The sequence below is a fragment of the Galeopterus variegatus genome, unplaced genomic scaffold, assembly GCF_000696425.1.
Source record: "Galeopterus variegatus unplaced genomic scaffold, G_variegatus-3.0.2 Scaffold406, whole genome shotgun sequence".
In the NCBI taxonomy this organism is placed as follows: Eukaryota; Metazoa; Chordata; class Mammalia; order Dermoptera; family Cynocephalidae; genus Galeopterus; species Galeopterus variegatus.
In genome coordinates, this window is record NW_007726517.1 from 393917 (window position 1) to 414708 (window position 20792).

Sequence of the window (20792 nt, forward strand, 5' to 3'; positions counted from 1 at the left end):
TTACACATGCAAAGTCCTGGCCATTTAAATAAGGCCATGTGTATAAAATGATTGCCAGCATAGGCACAGACCCACTTGGAAAATGATTTTCTATTTATAAAATCACTAACAATATTGTTTAAAGATGGAAAATGACAATCGTCACTATTTCACTGAATAAGGAAAGAGGAAAGCCAGGATTCAATGAAAACAACCCTCACCAAAAAAAGAGCACCTTGAATGTACTTGAATACATCCATTTACCAAAATGAAGCATCCCTATGGTGATGGTAGCATGGTACTGCCTACACCGAACTATGTCAAACTGCTGTTATCAAGGCATTCGGGGAAACGACCTAGCAGCTTCCAAAATCACAGGATAACAGATGTTCCTGCAGTACTCTGAATAGCTTTCAGACACAACGTACAGTGTTAATCAAATTAATAAATGCATATTCCCTGAAGAGGAATCTACTTCTACAAGTAGAAGTTCTATATTTCAAAAAAGAGGCAATCCAGGGCTCCTGTCCAGTTTTTTATAAGCACCTATACACAAAACAAGTCCATATAACTAGACAGATTCCAGTAAAATAAATTAAGTTGCATTGGATGTGGGCATTTTCAATTATTTCAGCTTGTTTGGTGTTTCTTTCCTGTGTTTCACCATAGCAATAAAAGCAGGATAACTAGCCCCAAGGATAAAGAAAGGAGATTTTTTTAATAAGAAAAAGGCACTAAAACCATATACACATATATTTCCATTCAAATCAGATCATGTGCCTTTCCGCCATATTGCTTATACAGTCATTACAGTCATTAGACTGTGGGGGAGACACATTTGGAAGTAAATAATCCAAATTTCATTTTGGATTGTGATGATGTTACAATGCTATAAACACTCCACAGGCTGCAAACATAAATGCCCTGAGGACCAAAAACAAGCCACAAGAGCAAAAAGAACTAAAAGTAGTAAACATTTACCTGCGTGTGCTCACAAGGCATGTTATATATCACAAGAAGGGGAAAAGAAGATGTGCACAGGCTAAGTGGGTCGATCCCCAAACCCTAACCATGCAAAAATATCAATAATTTGTGTATGTCAAAATTCTGGCTTCTGAACCAGAATCTGGCTTTTAAAATAGATCAGCTATCACGGGTTCCTTGTCATACCCTTTTCCTTCTCTTCTTTCCTTCTCTCCCTACTGAAGCAGGCAGGAAAGCATTGATATGCAGACAGTGATGTGGCAATCAGTTGGCAGCATCCATTTTATGTATCTCTGCATGTGAATTAGTGGTAAGAGAAATAAAATCTGGCCTGCAGAGTCATTAATAAGCAGAAAACAGAGCCTGCCTATCACAGGCAATTACTCAGGTTACTAAAATGTCTCTAAAGCATTGAGAAAGGCTCGTGGGTCACCCATACAGGGGCATTCCCATCATAAGCTGTGCTGTTTCTTGGAGGATTTCTCAATCCACCACCCACCTCAATCCAGGTATTTTCTACCATGTTCCAACAGAAAAGGAAAACTCCAGTTTATAAAAACCTATAGTTTGGTAAACCTCAGACTTTGAAATTGGTTTGAGAAGTTCTTCTGATCATCAAATCTGAACATTACATATATATGTTAGCTATTTTTCTTCTCCTCAATATGCTCAATCAAATAAAATCGGTTTTAAAAAGTAAGGCAACATAATAAACACGGGAGTAGGCTTTTGAATCGCACAGGTGTAGGTTCCAGACTCAGCTTACTGCAACCTCCTAGGTGGAATATCAACAAGCTATTTAATCTCTCTAAGCATCAGTGTTTCATATCTGTAAATTCAGTTAATAATAGTATGTACCTCTCAGGGTTGTGGTGGGAACTAAAGCCACTATCTCAGTGTCTGTGCACATGATAAAGGGGGATCAACAGGTAGCAGCTTAAACAGGATTACAGGCTAAGTTAGGCATACACAAAACTGTAAAGTAATCAAGGTTGTTTCTAGTGCTTCATCCATAGTTACTTGTTTTCCTCCTCCCTTCTCATGATGGTGGTGGCCAAAGGCCCCATGCTAACCCAAGATACTGTCACTCTGTGTGTAGGACTACTTCAAAAACTGGTGGCCGGCCCGGTGGCGCACTGCTACAGTGCGCAGCTTGGGAGCACGGCGGCGCTCCCGCCGAGGGTTCGGATCCCACATACAGACCGGTTCCCGCTCACTGGCTGAGTGAGGTGCGGGTGCGACACCGAGGGTTGCGATCCCGTTGCCGGTCCCAGTCCGGTACGGGCGCGACACTGAGGGTTGCGATCCGTTGCCGGACACGAAAAAAGACAAAAAGGAAAAAAAAAGTATTAAAAAAAAAAAAAACTGGACCTGCTCTATCCACCTCTCAAAGCCCCATGCTCTCAACACTTCCTCTGCTTCTACAGTAGACATAATGCTAAACGATGAGATATACTTTGCAGTCAGTGTTAACCTCTGAAAATATTTTGTTCACATTCCTCGTCCTAGACAACAGGGCATTTTCTTTTTTTATGTAAACTTTTTCAATGGTAGGATAACATATATACAGATGAGTACACAGATCATACTTTGAAGGATTTTCGCAAAGTAAACACACCCAAGTAACCAACATTATTACCAGAACCCCAGAAGCCCCTAGGCCCCCTTACAATCACTGCTCCTAACCAAGACTACCAATATCCTCTTTTGTGAAGTGCTTACTCAAGTCTATTTCACATATTTCTACTGGGCAATCTATCTTTTTCTTATTGATTTGTAGAAGTTCTTTATATATTCTACACACAAGTCCTTTTTGAGTATTTGTATTGCAAATTTTTTCCCATTCCATAGACTTAATTTTCCTAATGGTATCTTGTGATGAAATAAAATTATTTTAATGTAGTCCAACTTGTCCATTTTTCCCCTCTATGGTTAGCATATTTTGTGTCTTATTTAAGAAATCTTTGCCTATCCCAAAGTCAAGAAAATAGTCTATGTATTCTTCTAGAATCCTTATTGTTTCACATTTAGATCTACAGTCCATCTAGAATTTGCTTTTGCCAACAGAGTGGACAGCCATGGCTTTGTTACACAATCCTGGCCTCACAGGGGATGAATCATGTGAGAATTTTAATAGAGAAGATATTTTTAGTCATTGGGCCTCAAATAATATCACCAAAAAATACTTTTGGTGCAAAAAATTGGCATTAACAAGGGTTATTCTCCATTAGATTGAGTACTCTTTGGGGCAGAGGCTGGGTCACATTCATCTTTGAAAACCAAGGTCCTAGAGCTTGGCATAGTTGGTGCTTAGTGAATGTTCACTGAGTTGAATTCCTGACCAGGAAAGTCTGAGAGAAAGTTTTTCATCCAACCGAAAAGAAACTATGAGAAGGTGGACTGATGACTTTTATTATTTTATTATTACTTTTATTATTCTTTTTACAAATCAGCAATGTCCTGATTGTGCTAACATCATAATCTTTTTTCACATTCCAGTCCCTATATTATGCAATGAAATCTAACACTTCATCTGTTTTCGTTAACACCAGTTTTTAGAATACCTAACTTTAATTTTACCTGTTATCTCAGCTTAATCATCCATTCCCAATGCCCTGCTCTTCTACAGTGGGAAGAAAAAAATAGTTAGTATTTACTTCCTTTACCCTCAGATGCCCAGAGAGGACTATCAAACCTACTCATTAATTCACTTCTCCTGCTCAAACAGGGCATTTATTGAGCGCTCTAGAATACAAAAGGAAAATTGCAAAGGAAGGACAAGACTCCTGAGGACTTGACTGCACCCTGGTTAGCCAAAAGTTCACAACAGTCATGTGCAGCTGAGGCCAGTCATTTGAAGTTTCTGCAATATTTAGGACCTGCATAGCAAATACTATTTTCAAAAATTCTACATGTGCAAAGTTTTAGGCCTGTAAATAAAAACCTACCAAGGACCTCAATGTTGAGCTTACACCATGTGAATGACATGGGTCAAAAGCACAGGAACTCTTACAAAACATCTTCTGTTCTTTCTCCTGACTCTGAAATATTTCTCTTTTTTGGTGGCTGGCCAGTACTGGGATCCGAACCCCTGACCCTGGTGTTATAACCACCAAGATAACAAGCCAGCCCCAACCCTGAAATATTTCTATGTGCCTGTTCAAAAGGGGATCCTCTGGCTATTTGCTAAGAGACCAATGAATGCTGGATCTGTTTTCTTGATTTGCTTAACGCAAACAGCAACTGAATTCCAAAACCTTCACATCAATGTCACCAAGGTAAGCTCTCAATTTCATGTAAATTATGCCAACATTTCTCCTTTGGAAATCAGAGGGAGTGCCCTTTTAATTCTAGTGAGAGAAAGAACATGAAAAAATCAAAACTTTGGAAAACCAAATCTGTATTTTAAGCTTCCATACCTATATAATGAACATAATGGTCTCTAGAACTATACACACACACACACACACAGACACATATATACATATATACATACATACACATATAAGTATATATATATATATATATATATATATATATATTTTAGAATGACCGGTAAGGGGATCTCAACCCTTGACTTGGTGTTGTCAGCACCACGCTCTCCCAAGCAAGCTAACCGGCCATTCCTATATAGGGATCCAAACCCGTGGCCTTGGTGTTTCCAGTACCACACTCTCCCATGTGAGCCACGGGCCGGCCCTGACCTATATATTTTTTTTAAGCCTATCATATCATGACCTCATCTCTCCTTTGGCGGTACTTAAAAACCATCTTTGGATGGTCCACAGTTGAAAGTCGCCTCTGATCTTACTATTTTTAGTCCTTGTTGATTTTCTAGGCTACAGAATTCAATTTGGTTTCCTGGCTCCTCAGTTTATTTACCATACTGAAAAATTTCATTTTTCTAACTCACACTGCATGGGTATTAAACCCCTTATGCAGTTAGACCTGGAGACTCTAAATCGGCTTGCAAAGCCTGTTGTTATGCTCATTAAAAAATAAAATTCAAGTAAACTAAGTATTGGTCTGTGGATCTCATAACCCTCATGTTGTCACACAAATTTGGTGACACTCACCTTTGCGGTTACTCGGGCCCCAGAGCCAGTCAAGCATGGGATTAACTGAGTCTGTTTGACATACTGAAAAGACAATAAGAACTGACCTGATACTTCTCATTCTTCTAGAAAACTCACACCTAAATATAGAAAGAGAAACTGTCAGAAGTATTTTCTCTGTTCATTTTTTATGATCATCTTATAAATGATAAATGTTGGTTAGCATCAGTTTAAGGAAAAGAAGCAGAGATGATTTTAGGGGGATTAAGAACCTCTAACTCATCAATCTTAATCATGTTACCAAATAACACAAAAATATCCCCCTTTTAACACAAAAGACCTCTTTGTCCATAATGAAATCAATTTTATAAAACTTCTAGACACTAGGAAAGTCTAATGGAAGGTAACTCTTTTATTATGTTCAATTATAAGTGAATTTGTAAGGATTACACTTATCAATGTTATACTTCAAAATAATCTAAATTTTAATATTACTCTTGATAGCATACATAGCATTACAATGAATCTGCCAATATATTTTAACTCATAAAAATAGCTTTCCTGTTTAGACAATTTGCATCTTAGCAGATAATTCAACATAAGGCTTGTTCCAAACTTGAAGCTATTAAGATCCATCTTCAGTTTTTTTCCTGAAGTAAAAATCCTAATTATATTTTTATTCCTTCCTCCTATTTCAACCATCTTAATGTTACAAGGAAAAGGTCATGTGTGGTTACAGACTCCTGTGCTGGTCCTTCCTGAGACATCCAAGGACCCAGTAATGACAGTGTTCATTTATGAAGCACCTGATGGGTGCCAGCTGTATTGTATATAACTTCAATTAACCTCCCCTGCAACTCTAAGAGACATGTATCATTAACCCCATTCTACAGGTGAGAAAACTGTAAGAGCTTGTCCAAGAAAACTCAGCTAGCAAAGGTTACAGCTTGGATTTGGACCCAGGTCTCTGACTCCTGCTCATGTGATCATCAGATACCCAGCAAAATTCCACAAGTTGCTTTCCTGTGACAAAACAAGGCCCCAGTGGCTAAATCAGAGGCAGCAATGCCCTCATGGAATTTCATGACAGATCTCTCAACCATACCTAGAAGAAAGGCCTTCCCCAGTTACATGGAGACTTGTTTTGGCAGTAGTAGACTGACTTTGCGCTGAGCCATGTACTCCCTTTGCCCTGTCACCCTATTTGTGACAGGGAGACAGACTCCTGAGGCTCCTGACCAGACGTGGGAGACCTGGTGAAGTTAGAGCAGAACAATGTTGACTGGTCCTCAAGACTTCACAATATGCTCTAGTCTGGGCTGGTGGTTTCCAAACTTGACTGTGCATCAGAATCACCAGGTGGGCTTGTGAAAACACAGATGGCTGGGTCCTTACCCCAGGGTGTCTAAGCCAGTAGGCCGGGGGTGGGGCCAAGGATCTTGCATTGCTAACAAATTCCCAGGTAATGCTGATGGTGCTGATCCCGCGGAACACACCTTGAGAACCACTACTTTAAACTCACCAGTCTTTCTTGATGCCTGTAATACCAGGGAACATCACCAGCCCAGATTCCCTCCTCTGCCATTCCTTCCCCACCCAAATCAGATAAGGAGGTTTTGTCCTTTTCTTGCTAATTTCCTCACTCTGCAGCTCCATTGTAGTTCAGTGTCAACATTCTGCAAGGAGGGCACTAAACACTTTGTTTTGTTTTGAAAACACTCTCCTTGAGTTGGCCCATTTGGGTCTAAATTAGTTCCCCGGTTCTGCCAACCTCACCTTTAAGAAGTTTTCTTTCTTAAAGCTGAAATTCAAAAGGGGTTTGACGTGAGGGTCGATTCACTGGTTCAAGGGGAAGAAAAAAAATCAGCACTATGCCAGGAAGAGTTTTAAAGCTAAAAAAAAGAACACAGGGCAGCCATTTTTTTAATTCCACACCCTAAGGGGAGGAAGAGTGGGATAAACACTGCATCCCTGAAATCCTAAAAAATCTGAGCTCCAGACTTCATGATTCCTCCCCCGCCTATGAAAGCGTCATCAAAACACTGTAAACATAGGTTTAAAACGCCACTTCCCAACTAACCCCTGTTTTCACTCCCACCTTGTGTGAGGAGGTGAGAAAAGGAGGGTTCTATTCCTGGCTGTTCAAACCACAATGTGTGGTCAAGGGAGACTGTCCCTCTAGAATGGGGTTGTGATAGTGAGGGATTAGAAGCGAGGCTCTCTTTCCTTCTGTATCCAGAATCTTCTCCCCCAAAAGAAGGGAAGCAATAGCACCTTTGGCACAAGAAATGGACACAGAGGGGCAAAAGCTGGTAGGATGAGAGCTAACTATCGTGCCCACCAGCTGTTGCCGTGGCTTCCCTGGCAAATTCTGCCCTGTGACTGGGGGTGCTTGGCAAAGTACCTTCCTAAGCTCAAAGAAGCCAGGGGCAACAGAAAAGAGGCAATGACCCTTCATGTTGACCTGAGCAGAAAAGAGAGAAAAGGATCACCAGTGATGCTTTGAAGGTTTCTATAATCAAGATTCATGTGGACACCAAGCTAGAAGACAGATCTGCATGGTGGGGGCTGCTGAACATCACCTACCTCCTGCAAGCCACTCTCCACATGCAGCCAACGTGCTTGGGCAAAACGCATTGCTCATCGAGTCCCTCAACCTGACATGACATTTACAAACGCTTCCCGCTGCCCTAGGATGACCTAAAATCTTCACATGGGCCATAAGGCCTGAGTGCTCTGGCCCCTTCCTTTCCCCTCGGTTTTGTCTTCTGTCCCTCTTCCCTTCCCACACGGAGCTCCAATCACACTGGGCTTCTTGGGTTTCCTCAAATGTACCAGGTGGACAGAGCCGCTGCTCCTGCAGCTCTTTCCGCCTGGGTTAAAATTGGACGCATTTGAAATGGTAGACCCATAATCTGTGGGGGGCAAATTATATGGCCGGATTGGTTTGGGCAAGTCACAATTTCCTTGACCTTCGCTTCCTTGGATGTAGAGCAGAGACAGAAATAAACAATGACGGCTGCCGACATCACAGAATTAGAGTGAAGAATAATGGAGCAAAGAAATGATTCTCTAAAGGAATAAAATTAGTATCAAGAAATGCTTGGGCCTTGGGGAGATGAACTTATGAATTTAGAACAGGCTGGCAGGTAGTAGAAGCAGTTCAGTTTGGAATTTAATCTAAATGGCCACTATAGGAAGTCTCTCTGGTTAGTGACACAGACAAACTTGTGAGTATATTAGCATGTTTGTGTTTGCGTGTGTGTTACTCTCTGCAATAAACATCAGCTCCCACACCTATCTTAACTGCTCATAAAAATAAAATTCCCTTCTTATTTTATAAATTAAGAAGTCCATGGGGGCCGGCCCGTGGCTCACTCGGGAGAGTGAGGTGCTGATAACACCAAGGACACGGGTTCGGATCCCGTATAGGGATGGCCGGTTCGCTCACTGGCTGAGCGTGGTGCTGACAACACCAAGTCAAGGGTTAAGATCCCCTTACCGGTCATCTTTTAAAAAAAAAAAAAAGAAGTGTGCTGTTTAATTTTTACATATTTGGAACTCTCCTGGATATCCTATTGTTACTGATTTCTAATCAAATTATTTTGTGATCAGAAAACATAACATGTAAGATTTTAATCTTTTGAAATTAATTGAGTCTTTTTTCATGGTCCAGCACATGGTCTATTATGGTGCATTTTCCATACACACTTGAAAAGAATATGTATTCCATAGCTGTTGAGTGTAATGGCATATTGTTGTCAATTAGGATAAGGTGGGTGATGGTGTTGATAAGATTTTCTGTTTTCTTACGATATTTTTGTTTATTATTGTTCTATCAATTACTGAGTGGGTGGTGGTAAATGTCCAACTATCATTGTTTGTCTCCATGAATGTTTTAAAAAGTACCTCTAACTGTGCAAATACCACCACCAATGAGGCCTTCCAAACAAACATGTCTTATTTGTGACAAGCTATTATCCAACCAGCATATAATTAATTTTCTTATTATGGGTAGTGCCTTTTTACATGGAATGTTCTCTTGACACTTTAAAGCAAATAGTCCATCATTACTAATTCATTAAGCATTCACATAGATGCTATTAATCATGATGAGCTAATGCAGTATTAATGGGTAGGTTATTAATCTGCAATTACATGCAGATTTCATAATAAATTCAAGTTTCCCAAGTTTTTTGAGGAGGAAAGCAAAGGAAAATGAAATGAACAAATCTTTCAGAAAACAAATTAAGGGAAAGAAATGTCTCTCCCTGTACCATAAGACCAGACACACAAAATTGTTTTCTTTTTTTATCCTAAGAAATCTTTGTATATACCCAATACAATGATATTTGCAATATATAGCTTTTCATCAAAATAATATGAATGGAAGAAAAACTAAAACATCCACACACCCTGGAAAGGTACTGAATTTCTTCAGTGACAGACTGTGTCCTTAGACGTACTAAAGCACAGCTACTTGATGTGCAGTCATCACCTGAGAACTTGCTAGAACTGCAGATTCTCAGGTCCCTTTTCAGACCTACTGAATCAGAGTCTGCCTTTTACCTAGATTCCCAGGTGGTCCATGTGCACATTGAAGGTTGGGACGTGCTATACAAAAGTACAGCTTTGTAGCTGCAAATTGGATTGAGTAGAAGGAAATGGGGAGTATTGCTTATACACCAGTGTTCACTAAGCCAAGGGACAACGAGGTGGGAGCATCACGGAAGTCTCAGTTAAATTGTTTTAAAACACACAGCATGGTGGATGTGACAAGCAGCTGGGGAGCCTGGATTATCAGAAATATCATTTACATACTATATTATAAGATGGTTTGTAAATATCATTACATACCATATTGTAAGTCAATTGTAAGATGTACTTTCTTTTTTTTTTTTTACATCTTATCTTAACATCTCTGAAATCCATCTTAAAACTGTCTCCAAGCACTATCATGATGAAGTGGCCATTGCTTGCCCATGCATGAACTTGATCGTAGCCATTCTTAGAGTCGGCACTGCAAATGATTTGGGTGCATGGCTGCTAACCTGACACCTAAAATGCCTTTAGAAAGATTTCACCAGGACTTGACAATGAAATGAAAACTTATTGCATATCCAAAAAACCATCTTGGAGAAAATCCCTGAGACAATTGGGGAATACTTAAAAAATGTTGCATCGCTTCTGTTCTTGATGAGGATGATCTTTTGGGGGAAAACAAAAGCCTTCCTGAGTCAAAAATCAAAAAAATTTTGTGAAGAAGTTTTAGGAATACCTTACCCAACCTTTTTTACTTCCACTCTCCCTTTTGTTGGATGCAAAAGAATAATATACGATAAAAATTAATGTCTAAGTAAGGCTAATAGAACTTCAATGAACACAAAATAAAAACTCTAAGTGATAAGAAACAATTTGTAATAATATGCTCTTAGCACTTGTAAAATAATGGCTCATCTTACAGTTGATTTGATGAAATACAGTTTTAATTTTGTTAATGCTATGGAAGACTCTGCAGTGTTTATGTGTTCTCTGGCTTAATTTTAAGTCAAATAAATATAACTAACAAAACTGCATATAACCAAAGAGCTGCCACTTCAGAACACCCAGTATTTTTCATTCTGGGAAGTAATAAATATGTCAGGAACACTGAAGCTGTGTTTGAATTTAAATAAGCCAATATAAAAATTATTCCAGTGACTCTAAAAGTATTTTAAGGACAACTGAACCTCTGGGTGAGATGCAATGTTTTAATTCCTGAATATTGAGTTTCCCATCCAGGTCTCAGAGGCAGAAATAGAAGCTTGGCCAAGTGGGAAGGCGGGCGTGAGGCCTCTGGCGAGAGCAGTTTCACGAACATCCTGAGACCCAGTGAGCTGTGCAGCTTTCAGACCTCAGCCCAACCACAATTGCCTCCTTTCCTCACCCAGCACCTCCCACGCAGTCCCCACTCGACTGTTTCATTCTGGCAACGCCTGCAGCTTTCAAACCCCAGCTTCCTCTTCTCCACCGCTCAGAGGTTCCAGACAGACACCAACACCTTTGACCTCAACTAAAAGAACAAAATTGTGTGTCTTCATTTTCTTTCACTGGTGTGTATCCAGACCAATGTGCAGGTTGTGGGGTCGGGGGGATGTCTCTCTTCTTTTATTACATTATTCTGGGGACTTGGCAAAAATGTTGGGAAATGTAAATTGAGAGCAATTAATAAATTAGTTAGGGCACTGCTTGACATTCTTTAATGTCAACTAGCAGAGCATACTGCCAGAGTGGTTATTTTGAATAGTCCTCAGTTCACAAAACTCACAGAACTTTTTCTGATGGACAATGGCTACAGTTCTCTACTCAATTAGTTTGAGTATTGCCTGGAAAAGGGGGGTGGGGTGTTAAAAGTCCCACAATCCAGGCCACGGCCCAGGCCAATCACATCAGGATCTGTGAGGATGGGCCCCGTACATCTGTGTTTTGTAAGCTCCCAGGGATTCCACTGTGCAACCGGGACTGAGAACCACTGTGCTAGAACTGCCCTGTTCGATATAGAAGCCAGGAGTCACACAGGCCTATTGAGCACGTGAAATGAGGCTGGTCCAAATAGAGATTTCAAAGACTTAGTAGGAAAGAAAAAATGGAAAATGTCCCATGAATAAGTTTTTAACATTGATTACATGTTAAAATAACAATAATTTGGATATGCTGGGTTAGAGAAAATACTTCATTTCAACTGTTACTTCTTTACTTTTATAATGTGGCTACTAGAAAACATAAAATCACGTAAGACTTGCATATGGTACTCACATATTCCTACTGGACAACTCTAGAAGCTACTTTTACAGGCCACTAGCTGTGTATATATGGGTGAATCACTTAACCTCTCTTCTGTGATTTGGATGTCCCCCCAAGCTCATGTTGGGACTTAACCCCCAATATGGCAATAAGGTGGGGCCTTTAAGAGGTGACTGGATCTCGAGGACTGTGCCGTCATGACTGGACTGATGCATTCATGGAGTAGTGGACTGATGGCTTAATGGGTTGTCAAGGGCGTGGTTCTGATGGCTTAATAAGGAGAGCTCTTGTTCATGCCATTCTTGCCATGTGATACCCTGAGTTGCCACAGGACCCTGTAGAGAGTTCTCACCCAGAAGGCCCTCACCAGACGTGCCCCCGGACCCTGGACTTCCCAGCCTCCAAAACTGTAAGAAATAATGTTTTCTTTATTAATTACTCAGTTTCAGGTATTGTTATCAGCAACAGAAAAAGGACTAATACACTCTCTAAGCCTCGGTTTTCACAACTGCATAACAGGGATAACACCACCTTTCTAGTTTTCAGGGATTTTACCAGGTGCTGAAGGTTAAACAACTGCATTCTAATACTGGCTCCACTGCCTATCAGCTGTGTGACCTTGAGCTAGTTACTGTACTACTCAGTGCCTGTTTCCTCATCTGCAAAGTGCAGATAAATCTTATACCTTATAGGCATGCTGGGAGCTCAGCTTAGAAAGTTTAACAAATGATGACTAAGGTTATTATTAAATAAGGTCACCTCTATAATGTGCCTAGCACTGTCATGCCTTTCCCTGTGTGATGTACTCTTCCAAAAAAAATTTTTTTTTAATCTATTAAAGGCTCACTTTAGATTAATGAATAGAAATACCCCCCCACACACACTTAGTAGTAAATTAGGGGAGAAATGGGGGGTTTGCCACATTATAAAGATGCTTGACCCATCCATACTTTTAGTCACGGTTGAAAAGCTCTCAGAACTTGGGGTGAGAGTGCGGCTGAAGCCATCTATTCAGGGAGTTTGGAAACTCAAGGATGAAATTTTCAACTCAGTGGCCATGCATTTTAGCATGCAACCAACTTCTTAATTTTTCTAGTTCCTCCATTTTGCTATTGAACAATTGGGAGTATGGTAAAGGTAAGAGATTTGCCCATCTCTCTAAGACACAGGAAATCTGAGTCATCTGCTTCTGCTGTGAAATCTGGATACCCCTGCAAGCTCTCACAAAAAATACCATACTCTCAGCTCTATTCTTATTCTGGCTTCTGGCAACCAACAGCAGGAACACGTGGATTCTTGGAGAAGCTTCAGGAATTATTATCATCAAAACTCACGTGGGTATGCCTCTGAGTTGTTACCAAAGCCAGCTAGGATTTTTCTTCCCTTTCCAAACAGTCATCATCTTTCGGGAAGTGGTTTTGCGAAAATATGCAACCCTTCCGAACAACTGCAAAGTAAAATACACTTATACACACCAACCATGTAAAACAGGACCTGGGTGTGGGCAGGTGGAGAAGCATCATTGTGGGTGCATACATCCTTCTCAGGATACACATAGCCTGTGTCATTAGTCGTGCCAAAGAACTTATATTTAGTCAAAAGAAACTAAATTTAGTTGACAATCCTCCAAAGTAAAATGTTTCTTTCCTCCTACAACATTCAAGCTAACTCACAGGAAACTTTTCATAACGTGTTGCTATATTTATGCTACACAAATGCCCCCTTGTCTGCTCTCCCCCTCCTTTTTTCAGTCAATATTCCCATGCATAGCATTTTCAGCCTGTTGCTCCACTTCTCAGAAACCTCAGCATTCCCTGCCACAAGTCAAAAATCTCACAAATGGATTTTGATATCTTTCATCTGCTCATCTCACTCCTGTCATCTGTCACCAACAGCCCTGTTCATTCCTTCCTCCAACAAAGCCAAGTTATATTTATTCGGTCTTCTCAGAACTTTGCTCTCAGCACCTCCAGATTTACAGACCTCCCCTCTCCCTACCCTTCCAAGTTCAACTGAGAGTCCCTATCTTCAAGACGGGATGACAAGCTGGCTCTTTCGTACACCATGCATTATGTGCTTATGAATAAACATGCTACTTTGTGTATTACTATTTTCCAATTATTTGCACTGTTTGCAAATATTTTTATACCACGGCAAAAGCTATATCATCTCTAGTTGGGAATGGACCTTTAACTCTTTAATTTCATGATAAGCACGTGGCAACACTTAGTAATTTTGCCTATAAATATATTTATTCCATGACATAGGCAGTCCCATAAAGCTTGCATTTAATCAGTTCAAGGGTTGGTATTGGCACCAGTCTCTGAAAACAAATCTCCAGCTTCATCTAATATCCTTATAAACACAGATTAACTGCCAGTAATGTTCTCATTACCCAAGGAGTCCAGACAGTGGACTGTTCAAAGAGTTGGGTACAAGTGGACCCATGGGGCTGTGTAATAGCCAACTCCACTCAAAACACCTAAATTAGGATGTACGAAAAGGCTGGACCTAAATAAAACTATACCTTCTTTAGGCATGCTCCAGCAATTCTTATATACACAGGGATTCTTAAACTTTTTTCTGCTACATTCCATGGGCAGTCCGTTAAAACCTACAGACTATTCTCAGAATAATGTTTATAGATGCATAAAATAAGAAACAGAGGTTTACAAAAGAAACCAAATATTCTGAAATGCATTTAACAAGACAGGTTTATATATATATATAATATTCATAATATATATGCTAATTCATTAACTCATTAAATAACAAGACCTAACATTGGGTCTAACAACTACTATAATCTTGAAGTAGTGATGCATGTATGTAACATTTCAAGATACCTACAGCATCTGTAATAAAATAGAAAAACAACCATGATTCCTATCAGTAACAAAGTCACAAGCACTGCTAATATTACTGGGGTTTGTTGTCCATGTTCATGACTAAAGAAAATGCTAAGGTTCCATCAGAAGTTACTCAAAATAAAGGTACATTTTTTCTCATTCAAGTCCCTGAATTCTATCAACAGCCCTCTTGGGATGTGGACCCAGGTTAAGGATTCCCTAGAGATGGGGGAAAGAAAAGAGAGAAGAAAGGGAAATTGGTATTTTTATAAAAGTGAAATCTAGAGGAGATCTAGAGTAGCCTAAATGATACTTTTTCCAATCTTTACCAATTCCCCTTTCCTAGTCTCTCTTTTCCTGTAGAAGTGATTTAAAGATCACATGTCCCCCAACGAATGTGTGGACTGACCAACTGGATTATCAAAACCTTCAAGAGTTTGCAGTAGTGACCAAGGTCTGGCAATAAAAGATGGGAATACACACAAATAACCTAATCTGTTGTTTTCACCTCCAGCTTGCCTCTTTCAGGATCAGCTTCCTTATTTATAGGCATGTTGAGACTCTACAAAAAAAACTAGATCACAATATCTTACTTAAATAGTGCTGTTTAAGTTTTCTTATTAATTAAAGTTGTCATTTTTATTTGGCTAGGGAACTAACATTTCTTAGGCATCTACTATGTGCCAAGTGCTTTTAAAATGTTAAATTAATCCTCGTGAAATTAGCAGCATTAACAAATTCCATTTATTGAACTCTGTACAGAAGACTTTCCATGTATCTCATTCAATTTGTCCAACAGTATTGCCACATAAGAAACTGAGGCTCAGAGAGAAGTGGCCTGCCCACAGTCACACAGCTGATAAGTAGCAGAGTCACATTTTTTTTTTCAGAGCCCAAACTTGAACCCCATCCTGCAAGGTCTTTTTCTCATCTGTAACTTGCACAAGATCTCATCATCACTGCCTATGTCCCTATTCTACCTTCCTGAGGCTCAGAACACAAATTGATAAAGACTGACAATTTCTCTTCTTCCTCCTGTCAGAGGCAAGCTCCAGTTGCATCTCAGAACTCTTCTAGGACAGCGTGCATGGCCCCAGGTATAGGAGAGGGAGGAAAGGAAAAGAAAAAGCCACTTCTCCCACCCAGCCATGCACAGAGAGCACACTTCTTCTCTAAGTATTTACTGAGCACTTCCTACGTGCCAGGCAGTTTACCATCTGCAGTGGTGGGGAGCAGGCATAGGTGAGAACAAGTAAGCGAGTACACAAATAAGATAATTTCAGATGGTTATAAGTGCTACAAAGAATACAAATACAGAGGGACTGGAGATGGGGGTAGGGGACTATTTTTAATAAAAATGTTCTCTGACCCTTCTCTTCTTTGTTTTTTTTTTTGTTTTGTTTTGTTTTGTATTTTTTTTTCACTTGTAAAGGACTTTTATTGAGCTTCTATAGTTTGAAAGCAATAAGCATGCCACACATAAAGAATGACTGTGACCCAGGCATTTTATCACTTTCAAGGCATGCTTGTAAAATGCTCAATAAATGGGGGGGGGGGGGTTTTGTTTTAAGTGAAAATATTTTACTGAACAAAAGAGGTTCCATTTGGGGGCTATTTATATCAGGATTATATTTTAAAATCGCCACATAAGGTTATATGTCTACAAATTCTTCAACGTTCAATCTCTGACCCTTTTCTAGCACTGAAATCCATTTGAGTTTATTCCCAAATAGCTCACCTTTCCAATGGCCTGATTGGGGCTCTAGAGCAGAGCTGTCTGGTAAAAATATTATCCAAACCACATGTGTAATCTTTAATTTTCTTGTAGCTACATTTAAATAAGTAAAAAGAAACAGGTAAGATATGTGTAATAAAATATTTTATTTACCTCAATATATCTTAAGATATCATTTCAACATGTAATCACTAATTATAAGTAAAATCATCAATTTATTGAGATAGCTTACTTTTTTTAAAAAATGAAGTCTTTAAAATTTGGTGTGCGTTTTATACTTACAGCCCATCTCAATTCCAGCTAGCCATATTTCAAGTACTCAAATGCCACATGTGGCTGGGGCTATTTATTGAACAGTACAGCTCTAGGATCTTGGTTCCAACTCCTACTGAAACACTTTGTGATCCGAGGATTGTACTTTCCATGAGGATAGACCAGGGGGGCTTATTAATCTCTGTACTTCTGTATCCCTGTATTTAACACAACATCTCTTGCTGAATGTCAGTAAGGACGTGTAAATTCTAGTTGCTATTAGCAACAGTCTTATGACCAGATTTAGAAAGAAGCATGACACAATCGATGTCAGAGTTGAGAGAAAAAGAAATATCGTCCTTAGTGACATTTTCAGCTGCTGGATCAGCCATTACCGGAAGTCCACATAATTACTAGACTTCACAGTTGTGTGAGCCAGCATATTTCCTTTACTGTGTAATGCAGTATGGGTTGGAGTTTGTTACTTCTGACAAAGAAATTGGTGCCAGGAAAAAAAAATAAATGCTCAGTAAATAATCTTGAGTTCACAGATCAGTTAATGTAATCAAAATGCTGTGCATTTCAATCTATTTCAAATGAGTGCATTTCCCCCAAATTAAATATCATACAACTCAGAATGAATGTAATGAATAGAGCTAGGTTTTATCAAGCATACCCAACTTATTTGCAATATAAACCACTAATGACTGAGGAACTACATTAAAGCTACAGGGAAAGAGATCAGATCTTAAAATCAAATGCTTAGAGCAGGTAAGAGTCAAAAAGTAAGACAAAGGGCCGGCCCGTGGCTCACTCGGGAGAGTGCGGTGCTGATAACACCAAGGACACGGGTTCGGATCCCATATAGGGATGGCCGGTTTGTTCACTGGGTGAGCATGGTGCTGACAACACCAAGTCAAGGGTTAAGATCCCCTTACCAGTCATCTTTTAAAAGAACAAAAAAAAAAAGTAAGACAAGGACATGCATTAGAGGTAGAAAGGGACACAAAGGAAGAAACCCTAAAAGGCTGACCATCAGAACTACCAGAACACAAGCTTTTATACATGGTGGCCATTCTCATGGCCATTTAGCTGTTAAGTTCATTTAGGTGTTTAGAAAGAGAGCATATCTAGAGATACATTCACATTTGTGACAGAGCCCTCAGAAAGAAATTTATTTCTATATTTGAAGTGAATGTTCCCTAACTGGCAAGGGAACCTCCACCCATGCTCAAATAGTGTATGAGAGGAGGAAAAACGTGAACAAAAAAACTTTGAGTAAAATTATTTCATATTCCAAAAGTCTTCAGTACAGACCCAAATATTCACGCAGCACCAATTTGCCTATATAGGACTAATAGTGATGCATACGTAATATGGCAATTTGTTACTTCCTGTGTGGCCCCATGAAAAAGAGCCAACAAAGTCTGAGAAAAATAGGAATCTTCTGAGGGGGTGCACCCAGTTTATATAGTGGACTGACTAAATATTACAGGGGCTGAGTTTTTACTAGGAATAAAAAGCCCACCACAATGGAAGATTGGTCCTTAGCACCTCCCCACACCGCATCCCCAATCAAATGATTTTACCAATCATTTGTTTCAAAGAACTTAAGTCAAGGCTCAATTTGGTACATCATGATGCAACATGCATGGTATAAAGAAATGACACAATTCACTATATCTTCAATAATCAAAACTTCCTAATCACCAAATGACTTTATAGGAACTGAACTGAAGTTTTCCGGTTTCTATTATCTGAAGAAATAATTTGGTTAGAATTATTTATAGAAAAATAACAAGATTCTATGGGTAAGGGGAGGGATATTTAATTATGAGAACCATTTGAACCTCAGCCAGCAGGCATTTGCAAATAAATAACTCATCTATAAATCAAAATCATCTTTATCTGCTCATTAATGCATAGTCCCTACTTCATCTTATTGTTCTGCTAGAGCTGTGTTTAAAAATAAAATTCTGCATTTCTTCACAAAATATTGGCAAAGATGTCTATTCTATAATAGAGATGACCTAGCCCTACCTTGAGTCATCTGTCATCTATTTGACACAAGTGTTCTATCTCATTCATTGCCTTGTGTTTCGTGAGTGTTTATTTGCTAAATTTCCATCTGCTCATTCATAAGCAACATATGCTGTATCGTCTTCATGGTCACATGAAGACAAATTTGGAGGATTTTATAGGACAGGAATTTTAAGACAAACACATGACGACATTCAGCCTTTAAAAAAAAATCTTGCTTCTTGGAGAGAACAAGAAATAATTTTATTTTCCAAGTAGAAATCTGAGTCTTATATACCACTTAAAGAAAAACTTCACAAAGCCAGGTTGCTGACTTCAATAGAGGGCAATTTTTCATCAGCCAGGTCTGTCAAATCCATTTTATTTCACAAATTGGATGGCTGTATCTGTGTGTTCTCTATCAGCCCTAAGAAAATGGTATTCTTTTGATTGGTAGTATTGGGTTTTATTTTTGGATGTTCTTTTTCTCACGAGTGAGGAAAAATATCTTGACAGTATTCAATATATTTGAAAGCACATGATATTTACAAAGGATAAGACCAGAATAAAACTTAAAGCATTTGATAGACATTACTTCATGAACCTTGGAACTATCTGTGAGACAAAACAGAGGAACAAAGGACAAATATTTATTGAGGGCCTGCTCTGTGCCAGAAACTGGACCAGATAATTTATATATGTCACCTCCTTTAGTCCTCACAAAAATCCTATAATATGGGCATGCTTATCTCCATTTTAAAGATAAAAAAAAAAAAACTGAGCTAGGTGAGATCAGTAATTGGCCTAAAATGACACAAAGTGTAAATGAAAGGGAAGTAGGATTCAAATGCAGCTCTTCAGGCTTCAAAACTCATGCTGAGTGGCTTACGATAAGGAAAAAACTGGAAATAACCTAAATGGTAATACAGGCATTGATTAGCTATAGTATATCTATACAAAACAGTTATAACAAATGACGGCATAGATCTACTTCTAGTGACACGAAAAGATGTTCACAACATGTCAAGTAAAAAGAGCAGATTATAAAAATAAAATAGATTATATGATCCCTTTTAAGAGATACATATATAATTTTATATGTATATTTGCATTTAAAAAGTTGTTATCACTGGGTGGTAGGATCTGAAGTACGTTTCTTATTTATTTATGGTCGGTCTACAATGAACTAATATTATCTGGATGGGATGATGAATGGACAGTTGGACAGATAGGTAGGCTGACAGACACATAAATAGACATAGGATATATAAAGAGATATAGATAGAATTTAAAGATCCAGTGTTTAAGAAAAAGAAATGAAGAAGATTGTTGGCATATATGATATTTAAGAAGCTCTATTTATACACTTCAAGAATATCTAATCATCTGTAACGTAGTTGTAGCATTCTGAAAAATCTATAAATATCTTACCCATATCAATATTGATATATTTACAGATATTATATTATTTTCTCATGTAATATCTATATCTATAAATATCTAAAAATGTATAGATACAGATAGAGAATGAGACAGTATCTACATACTTATAAAGAATAAGAAAATTATATGACAGACCAATTGTAGCAAAATAGTAACAATCAGGGAATCTGGGTAGAGGGAGTTCCTTGTGCTATTCGTTCAACTTCTCTAAGTTTGAATTATCTCAAAATAAAACTTTAAAGAACCAATGGATATTTTATATCTCAAACACATAAGTCTGGTATAAGATGGTACTAATTTAAAAAGAGACTCTATTCTACCATTTGCTCTCCTTCTTGACACTTGGAGCAAGAGCCGCATGAGCACTTGTGAATTCGTCCTTTACAGTGCTTGTCACAGAATGGTTTCAGATTTATTCAGTTGTGTCTTTCCCAGAGCATAGAAAAACAAAGAAAGCCTCCCACTTTGTTTCACAAGGCCAGCACAATATTGATAACAGAATTTGACAAATGGCACACAGAAAGCCTTGGACCAATGTGAATTATAAATATGGACACAAATATATGAACCAAAATACTAGCTTATTCAATTATAGCAACATCTTAAAAAAAACAAAAAAAGGAAAGTCTCTCAACACAATAAAAGCCATTTATGACAAGCCCACCACCAGTATCATTCTGAATGGGGAAAAAC

General features: G+C 38.8%; 1 protein-coding gene across 2 annotated transcripts in view; it reads right to left on the reverse strand.

Moving 5' to 3' along the window:
• PHEX (phosphate regulating endopeptidase homolog, X-linked) overlaps positions 1–20792 on the reverse strand; it is a 216318-nt gene that overhangs the window by 177010 nt on the left and 18516 nt on the right. The window lies entirely within an intron of this gene.